Source organism: Falco punctatus (genome assembly GCF_963210335.1).
Source record: "Falco punctatus genome assembly, chromosome: 10".
In the NCBI taxonomy this organism is placed as follows: Eukaryota; Metazoa; Chordata; class Aves; order Falconiformes; family Falconidae; genus Falco; species Falco punctatus.
Genome location: NC_137590.1, coordinates 30,011,270 through 30,029,489, shown reverse-complemented (window position 1 = coordinate 30,029,489; position 18,220 = coordinate 30,011,270). Strand labels below are relative to the sequence as shown.

Here is an 18,220-nt window from a genome sequence, read left to right as displayed (position 1 = left end):
ATTAGAAAAACATTTCTAACCACTGAACTAGTAAAGTACTGGAACAGCTTTCCAACAAGCAGAACCAGTGTCAAAACGGTACCGGCTGCATCATTTAAAAGGGATATGTCCACCTCCCAAAAGCAAGGCATTGGTTATGACTGCTTAAAAGGATCTTTCTAGGGCTCTTGACACCTGAGGCAATGCTGCAGGGCAGGCAGGTAGCCTCCCCACAGCGGGAACCTGACTTCACCACACCGAGCCCTTCCTGCCAGCACAGCTCATGAGCACTGCATATCCAACACCCAACAAGAGATAACTGGAGGAGAGATACGCTGTTCTCTGAGCTCATGTTGCTTGGGAGTCCCTGTTCCCTGGGAATTTGCCGCACACTGACAAAGGTAGTGTTGGAGCTGGTATCAGAGTGAAAAAGCTGCTTAAGGGGTATTGCTTGGGTCAGTAGAGTACATTTCTCCCACCCCAGCTTTCTCATCCACATGGATTCTGCACCTAGGTTTTTGAGCAGCTCTATTTAATATTCAAAACAAAACCATACACTGAACCAGGTTTATTTTAATGCTCCTTTAGTGTGTAGGCAGAATTTCAACTGGTCCTAAAGAAACTGATTCAGGGAAAACACTCTTTTTCTCCTCTTTTCCAAAACTTATATTCAACCAGACTCTTCATTAACACAGAAATGTCCCTCTCTTTGGCATGCATAAATGTAATTAGTGCACAAAGGGTAAGACAGCAGGGTGCCATGAAAATACAAATATGAGACTGTGCTTTTCACTTTGTTGTATTTGGTTCAACAAATAAAGCTCACCAGTGCCACCACCCAAGCACAGCCTTGTGGGCCCTTCGGGTATCATCCCACCCATACACCAAAACAGCACAGGACAGAAGGCAAGACAGAGGGAGGCTGCCTTAATGGAAAGCTTTCTTTTATCTTGCCAGGCAGAAGCAATGCCTAGAAAGTTTTAAATGAAAGATGCTGCAGGGCAGAATGTGCCTATCCTGCAATAGCAAAGCATCCCAAGAGAAAAGCAGTCCCCACTACTTAGCAGGCAACCATATGCCAGCAGATGAGTTTACAGTTCAACCTTAGGCACATGTGAAGTGTTATCACAAGGTCTAGCTGGAACAGCTGTTTGGGTGAAGATGCACAATGCCCTTCCCTGCCCCCCTGTGCCTTTATGAGAAGCATAGAGAAGACACTGGCTTCTGCTAACTCAGCATATCTTTGCCAACTCAAGTGGGCAGAGACAGTAAGTAGAGCGCACTGGCCGCCCCGGATAACCATATGGGGGAGGAAGGGAATGGATCACCCACCCCAGCTGCAGAAAGCTTTACCCTGTGACTGCAGGGGACGCCAACAGGCAGGAGACAGCAGCTCTAGCCCATCAAGACTCAACCAATTTCTCAGTCTGCCCCTCAAGAAGTGAAATGCTGGAGTCTCCCTTGCTTCAGCTTGGGGTACACTCATAACTCACAATTTGGCCTCCAGAAAGGAAGCTCTACTCTTCCTTACCCACACTCAGTAGCACTTTATTCACTGAACTGTCCCACAGAGCCTAGAAGGACTTCTTACATAGTAAAGTTTGGGTTTTTTTGGGGGGCTACTGGCGGGGAGCATCTCCCCAGAAAATAAAGAGAGGGCTTTGCTCACCAACACTGGCCTCTTGAGCCTTTGGTGATCATTCTGGTCCACATGCCTACAAAAGACAGACTCATGTTCTGTTTGAATACAACATGAAAGATAATAATAATGGGCAAAAGTGGGCTGGCATGGGTGCCCTGGGAGTCCCACAGCTAGTCCAGGTTTCCAGAAGGGAAACCTGGAGGAAGAAGAGAGATCCTGTACGTTCCCTCCATGCGGACATCTTTAGTGCTCTAACATATGGTTGCATTGCTCTGTTTCAACACTATGTGCTTGCTCAAAGAACCGAAAGTCTCCCCAAAGGATACTCAAGTTAATTAAAGATACTTCAAGATACAAGTTCTGTAGGTACTTGTACATAATGGTGGACACATTCAAAAGGTCTTTAATGAAATAAAGACAACACATAAAACAATGCTCAGCAATGAACACAAGACTTACAGGAACATAGACCATTTGGAACTGAACTCAGAAGTTTAATCATTAGGTTTCTGGATATGGTGAAATTAGCCCAGCCCTATCATGAGCAAACATTCCTACAAGGCTCACAGCACAGGAAAGGTTGGGACTAGCAACAACAACTGCAAGAAAATAAAGTTCATCTAAAACTAATCAGTATATATCAACTCCCCATATATGGGTTTGGCTTTATCAGAAAGGGTGAAGTGCTGTATTGTCAAACAGCAGATGAGAGTTGCACATTGATTTGGATTTAAGATACATGTTCTTCAATTACTCTCTCAGGTTCCTGAGGGAAACAATGGAAAAGGATTCTCAGCATCAGAGGAATCTCTACTGAGGGCTCAGTTTATACACAGTCTGTGTATTCCACCTTCCATATGGAAACAGTACCAAGTGCCTTACTGTGAGCTTTTCTAACGAAGCAGTAAGATTCATGTACTTTCTTGATAATTTTTTTTTTTAAAAAGTAAATCCAACAACTCATAGTACAAATAACACAAGACAGACTAAGGCACATGCACGAGGCAACTGAAATGGGAGGATGTGGAGGCAGAATAAAAATATTATTCAGAGGAATGTGAAGCCAAAGGCAAAAAGATGACAGAAAACACAAAAGGAGAAAGAAAAAAACTAAAAAAAAATCCCAAAAACACTAATACCCTGGAGCCATTTGGAAGAGATCTGTATACAAAGCTGAGGGCCACAAACAAGAAAACAGAAATAAGAATTTTTGAGAACCCAAAAGACCTTCCCCTACAGCCCTCTTACCTTCAAGCCCAATGTCAGAAGCTTTGGGTCCCAAAGGTTAAAACATGACTTTGCACAGACCCCAGTGAGTTATAAATGCAGATACAACTCCAAAAGATCAGCGAGAATTGTGAAGGACCAGGAGCACCCACTACAAGAAAGACTGAGAGATAAGGTATATGGCACCATTTTCTTATCAACCTCTTCGAAAACAACTTATGCGGAGGAGCAGCTGAGGGAACTGGGGATGTTTAGCCTGCAGAAAAGGAGGCTGAAAGGAGATGTGATCACTCTCCACAACTACCTGAAAGGAGGCTGTAGCGAGGTGGGTGTCGGTCTTTTCTCCCAAGTAACAAGCAATAGGATGAGAGGAAATGGCCTCAAGTTGTGCCAGAGGTGGTTTAGATGGAATATTAGGAAAAAATTATTCACTGAGAGTGTTGTCAAGCACTGGAACAGGCTGCCCAGGGAAGCAGTTGAGTCAGCACCCCTGGAGGTATTTAAAAGACGTGTAGATGTGATACTCAGGGACACGGTTGAGTGGTAGTCTTGGCAGTGCTAGGTTAACAGACTCAAAGATCTTAAAGGTCTTTTCCAACGTAAACAATTCTATGACTATTTAGGGTATTTGGTTATATCCAGAAATACAGAAACAGCCTGCTGTAATGCAGGCAGAATACAGAATATTCCACAAGATTTTTCTGTTGCTTCCTGCAGAATTCCGATTTGTTAGCTGGAACTCAAGATCCTGGGATTTGGCTCTTGATGCTTCTCCTTCAAGTATTAGCTTTTCAGGTGCTCCCCTGGTGCCAGCCTGACAATATTTCCAATGTTTGTCATAACCAGTCTCAGATGACATCTGTCCAAGGTTCATTTGTGCTGCAAGGCCACAGGGCAGCTCCAGTTCAAAGAAAATTTGCTGGAGACCGTAGCTGTATAGCAGAAAGCTATGCTGATTGCTCCCCAATAGATAAATGAAAATGCTTCATGTTCATACACATGGATTTGTTGGAAGTAGTTTGCCCTGAAATTTTAAAGACAAAAACCTGTAGTACTATCAGCTCAGTATTAATTACACACTTTTATAACTGATGCCCAGCTCCTTCAAAGAGCTGAATTTCTTCAGCTGGAGAGGTCAACAGACCCCCTCTTCTCAGGATTTTGATGGGCAGTGTCCTCACGTTTTACAAAAACACAGACACAAGAAGAATGCTTCTCTGTCTCTTTTGCAGGCATTATCCTTGCATGAAATGAAGCATAAAGGTTTTCACTAGACACATGCTTAAGGATGAGAACAAGAGTTACAGCAGGTTTTGCTCTGTCCCCTTAGGCACCCCTAGGCCTCACACACAACAGCTGAGACACACTAGCTATAATCTCCTTAAAACTGTTGCTGTTGCTGCGGTTTCCTCTGACCAGGGAGGTCAGGGATATTTTTTGGCCAAGAACCTTAATGACCTAACAGCACTAGAGACAAACCTTTTTCAGCTATTCGTCTGCATTCTTCAAGCATGAAGACATAAAGAAGGGGAAGCACTGAACTATGTAAAGTTATGAAGGAAAGAGAAACATTCCATGCTACAAAGCCATTCGAGTTAGCATCTCATTTGTATTCTGGGATATAAACATAACTTCTCTCCCATATGCGATTCAGATTCCCATACATAATTTTCAAAGACCAACGCTGCATAAACCTGCTTAGAGCCCAGTCACCTCACAACCTTTGAGAATTTTTAGAAGGTGACATATTTGACCGCTTTTTAGTATACAGCCAATAAATAGATGAAGGTTAACATGTATTTCTCCTCCTCTTGTCTACTTATATCTGCCTTTTTCCAATCAAAAAGGGCCCTTTGTCATTGCTTAGACACACACAGCTTATGCATGTAGAAAGACCAAGAAATCTGGCTTCAATCACTAACTGGTGCTTGTAGACAACACTGGAGTATGAATAAAGGTAATAAAATAGCCAGCCAATGGAAAAAACATCTGAGGAGATCACAGAGTCATTAGCAAACAGTATGGCGTGGATGATGAAGGTAGATATCAGCAAGTTTGCTGATGATACAGACCTGGGAGGAGCGGCTGGTTCCCCAGAGGCTGCGCTGCCATTCCGGGACAGGCTGGAGAGCTGGGCGGAGAGGGACCTCATGAGGTTCAGCAAAGGCAGGGTAAGGGCCTGCACCGAGGGAGGGACGACCCCGGGCACCAGCACGGGCCGGGGCTTGACCTGCTGGAGGCAGCTCTGCGGAGAAGGCCCCGGCAGTCCCGGTGGGCAGCAAGTTGCCCCGAGCCAGCGGCGTGCCCTCGTGGCCAGGAGGGCCAGCGGGACCCCGGGGTGCACGAGGAGGCGCGTGGCCGGCAGGTCAAGGGGGGTGATCCTGCCCCTCTGCTCTGCCCTGGTGAGGCCACACCTGGAGTGCTGTGTCCAGTGCTGGGCTCCCCAGTTCCAGAGAGACGGGGAACTGCTGAAGAGGGTCCAGCAGAGGTCTGCAAAGATGATAAGGGGACTGGAGCATCTCCCTGATGAGGAAAGGCTGAAGACTGGGTCTGTTCAGCCTGAAGAAGACTGAGAGGGGATCTTATCAATGCCTACAAACATCTTAAGGATGAGTGTCAAGAGGATGGAGCCAGGCTCTTTTCAGTGGCATCCAGCAACACGTACGAAGTGAAACACAAGAAGTTTCTTCAGAATATGAGGAAAAACTTCTTCACCTTGAGGATGACAGAACACTGTCACAGGCTACCCCAAGAGGCTGTAGAGTCTCCTCAGAGACATTCAAAACCCACCTGGACGTGACTGTGCAACCTGCTCTAGGTGAACCTCCTTTAACAGGGGGGCTGAGCTAGACGAGCTCCAGAGGTCCCTTCCAACCCTGACCATTCTGTGAATCTGTATAGAGACAAAATGCATAGAGAAGTAGAAGATGAGGTAGGAAGGTACTATGCCACCCAGATTCCTGCCAATGCCAACAGGAATGAGAGAGATGAGTTTAGGTAGACAGTTGGGCCTGTGTCCAAGCTAAAATCCCCAACGTTCCCAAAAGAAACTCAGAATGCATTTCTCTCTCTTATTCATGCATAGTTTAGAAACCTCCAGAGACTGCTCTGCAAACTGAAACAATAAAACAAAATGTCAAGACAACAAATGGGGCATTGAATCTCTGCCATTTGTTAGAGGAAGACCTTTTCTGATTTGAAGGCAGTACCTTGTTTTCACTTCATAAACAGCAAAGTGATGCAGAGTAAGCATTGTCTTCTAGAATGACCTAAAAGAAGACAGAGTGGGGCAGAACAGCATTACTTGGCTGGATCAATTACTTTGAAAAACTTCAACAGGAAATCCATCCTGCCACAGGTATATCTTAGTATTTTCCTGCCATATGTCATAACAGGTACATTGTTAGAGATACTGAGAAATAGGAGGAATCCATTTTATTTTTTATAATCTGAGGAAATTAATTCCAGTTCCACCTCTGCTCCCAAAATCCTATCCCAAAATCCTATTATAATCTGAGAACTGTTGCAATATATCAGCGGTGAAACAGTTAATGTTTTGTTCTCATTCACAAGGTAAGCATTTAAAGCTAAAGGTAGACCTATCTTCCCTTTTCTTTGAACAGGAGAAATTCACTGCTGTTATTTATTCCCACACTTCGCTTTGCTTGGAACTGAGAATTTAGTTTCTGGAAGAAGATAATAGTGCTTATGCAAAAGTGGTAAAGCAAGTACCTTGTTAATCTACAGTGAAATATCAGAGAGGTAGCTCAGCAGCCACAGGACTCAAAACCCCAGCTCCATCTTTGGCATATTAAGCAACTCCGGCCATGCAAGTAATTTTATTTCCCTCTGTTTTGATTTCTTAATCTACAAAATGGAAATACTGGCTAAAGTCATTCAAGGACATAACAATATTCACAGTTTCATTCTTTGCTTTTATCTAATGTTTGAATGAGACCAAAAAACCTCACGTTGCACAATAAGGCAGTTGTGCAGATACATCCATTTTCCCATAAAAAGCAGTTAATGAGCTCATTTCTTTTTCAGTTAGTCCTGTAGCCTACTCTGGCTCCTTAGGAAGCCCTCCTAGCATCAGCTTAATTCCATGAAGTGTTCAGCACCATTAAAATGGCATATTTTAATCATGCTTCATTTAATCAAAAACTTCCAATTACTTCTAGTAATAGCTCTGATCAGCTTCGCAAAGCACTTTGGAGAATTGCAATGAAAACGGCTGTATCAGAGCTAGGTATTATCACTTGCATAAATGTGACCCAGAGACTTCAAAATACATATAAGAAACATCTTTATGCCTTCACTAACTCAGACACTGCTCTGAGTCATACAATATTCCTCAAGGAAGAATTTCAAAGCATTTAACAATGAAAAACCTTGTAACACCTTTGAAAAATAAATAGTGAAAAGCAGGCACTCACACAAATTGCTTTATCTGATGCTGAAATACAGCTGTCTCTGGAGCAAAGCATAATACTCATTTAACAGTACAAAGCCACAGAAGCATAGAGGACACAAAGAAAAAAATATTATTGTATCCATTTAGAGCAAGGGGGGAAGTTTGTGGAGGCAAAAGAGCAGTTAACCAAACCAGAATTTAAATAGGACCCTGTGCTTGATACCAAATTGGTCAGAAATATCCCTTGTTTCCAAATTGGGTAATATTCCAAGGAGGAGCCAAAAGCAATGAGTCTCTGTAGGGATTAGTAAGGGTAGAAGGGAGGGTTTTTTTCCTGGTTTGATTTACTGGCTAACTTAAGCTGTACTGTTTATGATTGTTTAATAGAGTTGGTGGGCTGACCTTGCGTTATGTTTAGATGACACTTTAATGTTGTGGGGCAATCACTATTACATTCTTGTGAGCTCAGAGTGTCTAGAATGATTGCTTAAATCTAAGAGATGTAGTAACCCCTCAGGCAGACAGGCACAAGTGTTAAGCCACTTTCCCAGCACCTGATCCACATCTCATTTGACAGCCACAGTCTCCAACAGGACTATGCCCTCAGCTCCTTGCTGGACCACTGATATGTCTTCTCTGTTCAGGGGACAGATGCCACACACTGAATCACCAAACCAAACACGCTCTTGGGAGGTCTTCTACCCGCATAGTGAGCCATTCCCAGTACTGTTTAGCTCATGAGAAACTGTTTAGTCAGAAAGTCTTAGAGGACCTTGCAAAAACTAGTTTTCACATCACACTCCTTGCTTTGCCAAACCCACTAGTCCTAATTCAAAGGCAGATTTCATACTGCTTCCAATCCTGCTGAAAAATTTACATTATTCATTAAGGAAGGGTAAAACGCTATCGTACTGGGACTTTTTTTTCACTATTTTACTTGTTTCACTGTTTTACATTAAGTGGAGTAAGAAATACTTCAAGAAGCAGGGTAGCGGATGCAGGCTACTTTTCTTAATCAGTCTTTCAAACACCATTGCAGAAAAGACTGAGATTCAGCCTGACAGTAAGGAAGAGCACTGTAGGTGGTCATCGCAAATTCCAACCAGAAGCATGCTCCTCACAGTGCAGCGATCCCTCAGGAGCTGCTTTCTAAATAAATGGAGTAGAAAACCGATGTATTAAAGGCGTTGGTTTTCTTACAATTGTACTCCCAGATGGACAACTGGGCACCACTCAGCCTTAAAGAAGGATATATAACCCTCATCTTGGTAAGTATCAGCCATAGAAAAACATATGTTTGCCCCTGTTTTTCAATTCACTTGCTGTTGCTACTAAGCACAGTACAGAAAACAATCAATGGATCAGGTTTCCAAATGGCAAACAAAACCACTGGGAAGATCTAACTCCATTTTCGGCTTGTTGGGAGGGTTTTTTTCCATTACTTCACTATCCTCTTCTAAAAAACACAGTATCATGCTGTTTGCATGCATGTTAATACACTTGCATTTTGCTAAGATAACTCAAGCATTTATATAGCTCAAGGTTTAAACTTCTATTTCCCCTACTTTGAACAACATCCTTTACAAAATATAAAAAGACAGACACATTTTCAGGAATTTTTTTCTGGCTAAAAAAACACAGATGGGGTTTCAGTCCCAAATATGCAATTGGCATTTGGCCCAGTGTAAAGATATGCCCAAACCACATGAGTACAGAGCAGCTGTGGGGCCAGGGAGCAGGTCACAAACTGCCTAAACCAAGGAGACTTTGCAGGAGTGAGTCCCTCAGGCCAGAGAATAGATCTGAGGAGAACAAGCAGCAAGTATACTAAAATCACCTCCATTCAGTCTCATGATGGGTTGAAACTATTTTCTGTCCTTTTAGCATTCCTTCCCCCCATTTGAGCCAGAAATTGCCACCCAGCCTGGTCTTGTTTAAACCATCTCCCACCATCAGCTTACAAGGAGAGTTTCCAGACTAGTAACAAGTCTAGTATGGTACAGAAAGAAACTTTTGGTAAATACAATAAAGTGCTGTCATGAAAAAACAGCCAACTCTGCTTGTGACCCAAGCTCTGTGGATGCATCTACATGAATGTAGAAAAAGATCAGAAAAATTAATTACCAGGGGACGAAAAGAGAGCAGCTCACTTAGCCAGCCTGCATCCCCTACACAAGAGGGGGAACGGGAGGAAAAACTTACAGCTGCAGCACCAAGTGTGAGTAAAAAGACACTGCAGAAACCAAAGCATGGTTGAAGATGTAAATAAGGCTCCTGTTACCTGCTTATTCTCCCCTTTATTACATCCACATAGCTTAAAAAAAAAAGTAAAATTGACCCAAGTGCAATCCATTTACTCCATACAAAAATGTATTTTGGAAAAGTTGCAGCAAGGTTTTCAGGGGACTCAAGTCACTCTATCAATTCAAACAGGCATCATGTATAAAAAGAAAAGTGACAGTTCCTACAGAAACCAAGGGACTGAGAAAGAAATAAGGTTATTTGAAACGTTTTTTAGAGAAGGTGTTATCAAAAACCCAATTTCATCTGAACATGAAAATTTCAGAGCCCAGTAAATGTGTGAGATCTATACACCATTTCGTATCAGGTGGCTGCCAAACAGATTCTTTACACATTTAATACAGCAGTAAAATAAGGCACTTATGTAGCATGCTTAACTGTAAACTTATTTGTATTATTTTGTGTAAACGAAAGCATAACCTCATAGATGCTACAATTACTAGATAATGGGAAATGTGATGAGAAAAAGGAGAGTCAGAACTTCTGCTGCATTACAAAAAATAACATAGCAATGCCTTGCACAGTCCTGCTTTAACAGGCCTGTAAAACCTATATGCTTTAAGCCTCTAACAGAAATGCCCAGCTGGCAGTTAGTGAATTTTCAGGTGCCTTGGACAGTCCAGCTACTTCGAGGGAGTAGTCTTGAATACTCTTTGCCAGGTCACATATCACTGCTATGCCTTTCCTTCAGGGCTTTGCCAGGTCACATATCACTGCTATTCCTTTCCTTCAGGGCTTCACCTCATATTTGGCAGAGGAGCACAGCTGCAGCTCCTTCCAGTGTCAACACTTTCTCTTTACTTAGCTAGAGGTGTCAGTGCAGAGAAAGCACAAGGTACTGCTTTCATAAGTTCAGAGCTCCCCAAGTCACATGCACTTTTCAGGCTCAATCTTATGCTCACTGAAACTTTAAAGTACAACTGCCACCACCCTTCAGAATGCAATTTCAGCCCATCACATCTTTTCCAGGTTAGAAAAGAGATGTAAGAAACCACAAAGGTATGTGTCGTAACAAATAGCTTAATACAAACATGTAGTAACTTTTGCTTCTTTAATGTACAGATCTCAAGGAATACACGGAGAGATATCAGTTATCCCTTTACAGATGCACAGAGAAACTGAGGTTGCAGGTAATAGAATGCCTTAGAGGACCTCTGAGCAAGTAAACAACAAAGCAGGAAACTGGGCAAGAGATTTGCAAGCCAGTAACTCTACCTGGGTTTATGTCTTTCTATAGACACTGTACTTAATAGTAGTTTCTTCTCAAAAAGAAATAATTCTCTTTTGGAGAAAGACAAAAATACTCTTCTTTATGGGCAATCATCCCCAGACTGGATAAAAATCAAAGGTATAGGAGAACAAAAACAGTGACTTTACAAAGCAAAGCTGCTTTCTTCAGAGCGTGAAAACAAAAGTAAAGCAGATATCTTGGGGTAAATTTGTTTTAAGAAAGAGGCTCATTTCTGTTTCAGTAGAGAGATATATACAGGCGTGTAAGTATCTCAAATACAAGGAAAACACTGAAACAATAAGTTGCTGACTTTGGCTTGCAATACTTAATCACATTCCTAATGCGAAGATCCTGAGTTCCCTCTAAGAACATGTGGATGTTTCATTGTTAAACAATTAGGCCAAAGCCACACTAAGGATTTTTGTATCTGGTTCAAACTGACTTTAATGGAAAATGAGTACTTAACTGTGACTTAGAAAATCTCAGCAGGGTTGTACAAAAAGCCAGAGCATTTTTTTATTCTATTTGAATCTAGTCTGGTTAAGACTTTGTAGAGGACTGAGAACCTATAAAGATAGGAAATTGTGAAGGCAGAAAGGGTCTTTGCCTCCTCCACTCTCTGGTCAAAATGAAGTTTAGGGATAACTGAAACATCTGCTGTGCCAACTTGTGTATTAAAGCTAACCTCTGCTTGCATCAATAAAAAGGGTTTAATCAACATACAGAAAATGCTGCTTGGAACATTTGTTAAACAATATCAATAAAGTACTATCTTTTTAATAGTTACAACAAATACACACAAAATATAAACCTAGGCTACACATTGATGCACAAGAGTATCTTTGCCTCTTGGCATGGGTTTCTAATGGAGGTGGTGGTAGCAGTGTAGGAATGGTACATACAATATACAAAAATAACTGGCACCTTGTAACCAGAAATACTGGTTATGACTAAGTCTCAAAAATCAAACATAAGTAGATACAGAAAAACTCACGCTTAACAAGGAAAAAATAAAAGGATTAACATATCTCTATACATTAGTCTGTTAATAAATATTTGAGATTAAGTAGTTAAGAAACATGGTATTAAAAGCCTAAACTATCCTGCTAGTCCCACCAGATAATCATACAAATTTTTAAATTAAGTAACTTTACTTGAAATCACCTTCTAGTTGGAAAAAAAAAGGCGCCTTTTGAAGCACTCAAAGGTAGCAGCAGTATTGTTGTCTCAAAAGAACTACTCTAGGTATTTATTTACAGTTCAAGATGAAAGAAAATATTTTGCCTCACAACATATCTCTTATTTTCCTATTAAACTAAACTGAAAATGGAAAGAAAATGTTTTATCTGTTCCCAGGATTACCTTCCTGAACCTTCTCATCTGTACTGATGCTTCCCTCATCTACCAAAGTTACATGCAGTCTTTCATTCATATTTTGTTGAGTGCTTTCAGATTTAAAATTAATTATGCTACGCTGCTACAGTATCTCACCGTCTTTCTGCCACTGTCTGAATTCAGCTCCTGGTTGTCTTTTGTCATTTGCCCTGCTCCAGAAACTATTAATCCTAATTCGATTCAGAAGCCCTCATCATTCAGATTTTTAAAATCAACATCATAAAGCCTAGAGATGAAAATAACATAACTCTGTTAGCCCCGGGTATAGGATTCCTGCATCCAGTTATGGATGTTATGGATGCAAGTTATGGAGGTATGTCCCTTTGTCGTGTACTGGGGGGGGAAACATATTGATCTGTCTCATTTATGTCAATGAGTCTTGGATCAAAAAGTTTCTCACAGACATGCTAAGCATCCACAAAAAAACCTCTCAAGACAGCTGACAGGTACTTGCCTTTTACTATCTGTGTAACTTGGGGGGTGGGTGGGTGGGTGGGGTGTGGTGATGAACTCAGAAACAATTTGGAAAATCACAGTCAGAAGTGCCAGGTGAGGAAGAGTTGAGTAGACACCACTTATATACTGGTATAATTCAACTGGTCCAAGTCATGCTGCTTTGTGTGGTCTCCACCCCAGCTAACCTTCTGAGTACATGTTTTTCTGGGCTGGACAAGCAGATGTGGTTGCCAACCTGTTCTGTTGCAAAGTATAGGGAAAGGGAAAAGGAAGTTTTGGTCCAAGACAAAGAACTAAGCTACCCAGGGCTGGATTCCTGCTGGGTTATCCATGGGGTCATCAATATGCATGTCCTTCAAAATTCATTACCTATTTTAATTTCTCACGTGAATATGCCACTGAACTTAATTATTCTGCTTCTAGAGCATACCTTCAGCCCATTATCTTGGATACACTTCTACAAGGCAAAAAGATCTACTGTCTCTCTGAACTTAAGAATAGGCCTGATTATTTCCTCTGTCACATCAGTCTATCCACAGCAGTTCTGGGTTGACACTAGTATGCCAGAAATTACAGTCGTGTTTATCTCACACTCACCGTGCATAATTACGCTCTCCACTAAAAATAATAATAATAATGGATCGAACCATTAATCTTCAGAAGAAAAGTTGGTTTCACCCAGGGCAGAAAGTAAATTCTCTCATCTTTCCTATAGGCTGTGCTATGTTAGGTATCAACCTCTTCAGTTTTTTGGTTGCCAGAAATATCACAGTTCACAACAATCCACCCAGCTGAAAAGATAAGTACACAATTTCTCCTCAGCCATATATCCTGGAGGCATATACTTATGGAGGTGGATGGATAAACAGTGGATTTTTCTCATAACTTTTTACCCTCTGCTGTAATTCTCTCTGAAGCATGTGCTTGCCACTGAAAGCTTCATGGCTCTTTTACAGTTTCATTTGGGAGAAGTCATCTTAGCTGCGCATTCAACTTCTCTGCTAGTTTCTTCAACTCAGAGAGAACTGTCTTGTATCAAGAGAACACAACCAAATCTTGTATTAAACTGGTTTTAGAGTGCAAAGCACCATCTGACACCTCTCAGTGTTCCACTAAATACAAATCTGAACATCAGAAAAAAAGGCCAAGCAGAGGAATGTCACCAGCTGACTTCTTGCAGCTCAAATAGCTGCTATTAGGGACTGTCTATGACAGACAAGAAGCCTCAATGCTCACAGGCAAATTAAGAATCTCTCTGCCACCATTTATCCCCTTTCTAGAGCTTACTAAGCCCCAAGCTACAGTTAAAGTGGTACCCACAAAATCTAGGTCTCACATCCCTATATAGCCTGGACAGTGCAGCAATGCAACTAGAGGGTATGACACACACACTGTTCATTAAAGCCCAGCTGCTGGGTTTGGATTGCTTTGAGAGGGAGGCTCAAGGGCTAAAAGGAGAAAGAACAGAAGCACACAAAGAAAAGCCAAAAAGGAAAGAATGACAAATGTTTTTCTGGGAGTCAACAGGTGAGTTTCCCCAAAGCACAGATGAAGCTTTACTCACATGTAAAACAGCCTCTCTTGAATTTATTTTTCCAGAGTTACCTGTGTTGTCCAAGTCATATAGCCACAGGAAAAGCAGGGCAGGCCAACGAAGATTATACCCAGCTCACCTTGCCTAGGTGAGAAGGTAGCTCTGCTACCCAGCAACATCTCCCTTTGCTGCCCAGGCCTGAGGACATCTCTGGAGAGAAAGACCAGTTCCTCTGCTGGCTGCTCTGCAACAATGGCCTCAGAAGGTCCTGCTCAAGGTGTTGGTTCAGAGGATAATAAAGCACTGAGCCAATCAGCAGGAAACCCCTCAGCACCAAGGCACTGGGGAGGGAAGAGCTGAAGCACAACACCTATGAAAGTGGGGAGGGAGGCTTAGAAGATATCCTGAGGTCTGTTAATGCCAAAAAAGACAATCAAGGTTGTGCTATTAAAGTCCAGGAGTACCCATCAGTGTCACATGGGCTTTCAGACAAGACAGGTGCCAAGGAAACAGCATGAGTTTTCCTTGCATTACAACTAAAGAATTCAGGGTATTTACAGATTTCCACATGAGAAATTGTGATGGGTACATCCATAAAACACTAACAGAAAAACATGCATACAAACCTAAAGGTGCATGGATTGTATTGACGCGTACTGAAAGCCTTTTTAACAATTTTGGAGTTTGTTAAGTAATATTCACAAAAGGCCTATAGGGATGTTCAGATTATTATAAGCCTTTTCTTTCTGATCCCTTCCTATCCTTTGCTACTCCAATCTCACTTCTCAAGTCAACCATTTCTTACACAGTTTGAGTGGCATGGGGGATGTTCTGCTCAAAGACTAAAGTTAACAATATACCAGGGATATAGCAGGTAGTGAAATTCAAGCTGTGGTATGGAACTGCTGCCCAATATGCAACCTAACAGTGGAAATAATCAGAGCCTGCCATCATACAGGAGATCTGGTAAGCTTTTGCACTTCGCTGATCTGCCATATCTTCAAAACAGTGTTCCCAGTTAATAAAGCTTCTCTGAACAACACTGGCTAACAGGATCTTGTGAGCTTAGAGCTGGGATGAAGAGGCAAATTGGAAACTGCCATCATTACAATCCTGTAGCACAAATAAGAGGCACTTTCACACACTGCGAGTCAATACGCCCAATTTTGCTTTAGCATACTGTACCCACGCAAAAAGAAACATGACTTCAGGCCCTTTCCAGTGACTGTGAGCGATAAGAGTTTCCACCAGGACAAAGGATCAAAATCATTAGAGCTCCTCATTCATTCTGCTCCCTCTTGCAAAAACTATTTGCCCTCCCTCAAAGAAGTAACAACGTTGAAAGCAAAAATGTCAAGAGACAGATCTGTCTCCCAGCTTGAAGGACTTCTCAGAAGTAACAGAATCCACATTTGGAACATCTGCTCCTCACTGAAGAAGGGTTGCAAGATCTTCCAGGGTAGCTCTCCTGAAGTACTTTGCTTTCTGCCCTAATACTTGGAATATCAGGCAGAGCAGGGTGCTTTGCACAATGCTACAGTTAGCATTTGTCCCCTGTGATTGTGACTAGATGTCCCATGAAGACAACTGATCTTTTTCTTAAGAGGAAAAAATGCAAAAATTCAGTGTGACGACCCCATCAAAATGATGAAATGAATAATAGTTCTAAAACTTCACACAATGACTGTTTTTAATAATGTGGGAGTTTGGGAATAATGTTAAATGCTTCAACTCAAAGACCTGGTTTCCTGTGTTGGCACCAGTGCTAACACTAATGTTCACACATCAAGCATTTTTACATCTTCATTTTAAAGAGAAATTAGGAGACAGATATACTTAACCTGAAATAACATCCCATTCCTCTGTGTGTGAACACACACAGGGTGCATTTTTGACAGAAACTCACTGTGCTTTCACTGTGTCCTTAAAGACTTCTCCATTTGCACAAATTCATTGAAGTCTCAGCTACACTGCAGCAGCTCACAGGTTTTCAGCATACAGATACAGTTCAAACAAACATCTTCAAAGAATAATGAAAGGTAGAGATGAACACCTACTCTTGTCCTATATCCCCCAACCTGAAAAAAAAAAAAAAAAGCAGCTTATACCAAAATGTAACAAAAGCACTGGCTGTATGAATTATAGTATTGATTTACCTGGACAGTTCTAACTATCTTGGTATATGCTCCACAGAGAAGACAAGTTAGGTTACTCTAAACATGTTCACTGTGGATTAAGCTAATCCAGTCTTCTTCCAAACTACTTCTGAACTAGGCTGGCTAATAATACAAAATTACACACCTCAACTGATGAGTAGGAACTCCTGCTGTAACCCACTGCAACTCAATCACCCCTATCTATAGTTTGGCCATCAAGTGTTAATGTACTAGCTGATCCTTGTCCCTACAGTTTGTAGCGATGTGGACTTCAGAGAGTCCAATGGCTAATGCAGAATCAATCTTTCAGGCTTAGTCCCTGGGGAATAAAAAGTTTCTAATAAAATGTGACAGCTGTTCAAAGCCTATACGAATGAAAAGAGGACTTAAATCTGTAAGTCCATGAGCAAGCATCTCCATTGTTCAAATCAGTCTTCAAACTTTATTTCTGCATATCCAAAGAGCAAGGACCATGAAAATGGCACCTATGGAAGGAGGAGGATCTTCACCACAGCCCCTCTCTACCAGGGCAGAGCTCTAGAGCAGCACAGGAGGATCAGGATTTCCAGAGGCTGCACAGCATCTCACAGGGTGGCATGACTTCTCTTCCATGACATTTAACTCGACACATCTTACCAGCATAAGGCATTTCTTAATGAAAAAGAAGCAAGATACAAGAAAGGATTTTGCACTTGGATTAGGTGTAAGAGTGATGAGTACTAACCCTCAGCTGATGTACATACACCCAAAAAACCATAGCCAAAACTCCTTCTAAGAGGGAATTTCAGGTCTTGTAGGGTGTGACTCTCCAAGGTTTGGCAAAGCCACTTATAACCTCACCAAAGTTCAATATGACTATGAGTGTTTACAAGCACAAGGACTAGGCCAAATTGAGAATGTAAATATTTGGATTCAGTTCCCCAAACTTGCCTCAATCTGCACTGCCAACTAAATCCCAACAGCAGACCAAAAAATCTGAAAAGCAAAGTTGCACACACTTTACAGCATAGAGACAAAACTAACACACATGACACTCAGCACTGGGAGAAAAAAAAATAAAATCTAATTTGTAATTTAAACTGAACTTACGTTAAAAAAAACATCACTGAAGTTTGGACCAAACTTCAGCTAGATTCAGCTATCATTTGGCACATTTTGGAAGTCTAATCAATCCAGATGTTGGTCCTCTGCCCTGCAAGAGACTGGGTTACATTAGCCGTGGGAGAGGAGGCACAACTAGCTGTATCTGGATTACTCAGGACCCCATAGATGACACAATGGGTCTAGCACACAGTGGTAACTTCGACCTAAACCACATTCTCTTAAACCATCAAAGCAAGTTGTTCTGTTTTCCAGGCAGATGAGGTAACAAAAGTCTTCTCTGGATCCAAAGTAATTAACAGTTGGACTTTATGATCCCAAAGGTCTTTTCCAACCTAAATGATTCTATTATTTAATTTATTTAGGAATCTCAGTCCCATATTCAGAATTCATTTAGGATCCCAGATCACCTTGAGTTCTCAACATCCATGCTGCCTGTTTTGGTTGGTTGGTTTTGGGTTGGTTTTTTTTTTGTTTAAGTTTTACCCCACTTCTTTTAGCTATACATAAGAATGGCAGCCAGGGATCCATACAAGAGAGTTTTGACCTCCCACAAAAACAGATCCCAAGAGATTCACTGTATTCTCAGTTGCCAGTTCCCAGCTCTTCTCAGGAAGCATTAAATGCCTTTTAGTCCTACACCTCCATCACAGACACTCACTGGAGGGAAACAGAAAGGCAAGTGTCTCACCAAGACCAGGATTTGGGGTTAACGTTTGCAGGGGTTTTTTTTGTATGATAAGAATTTGGGCCTCCTCACTCCCACTACTGTAAACTAACAAAA

General features: G+C 41.7%; 1 protein-coding gene across 5 annotated transcripts in view; it reads right to left on the bottom strand.

Annotated features, from left to right (window-relative positions):
* Positions 1-18,220, bottom strand: part of DENND2B (DENN domain containing 2B) — a 181,545-nt gene that overhangs the window by 158,491 nt on the left and 4,834 nt on the right. Inside the window, exon 2 of one of the 5 annotated variants that reach the window (XM_080404649.1) lies at positions 16,237-16,257. The exons of 2 other annotated variants lie outside the window; for them this stretch is intronic. The gene's annotated coding sequence lies outside the window, so the exon portion shown is untranslated. 2 more of the 5 variants (XM_080404648.1, XM_080404647.1) reach the window with 2 other exon arrangements.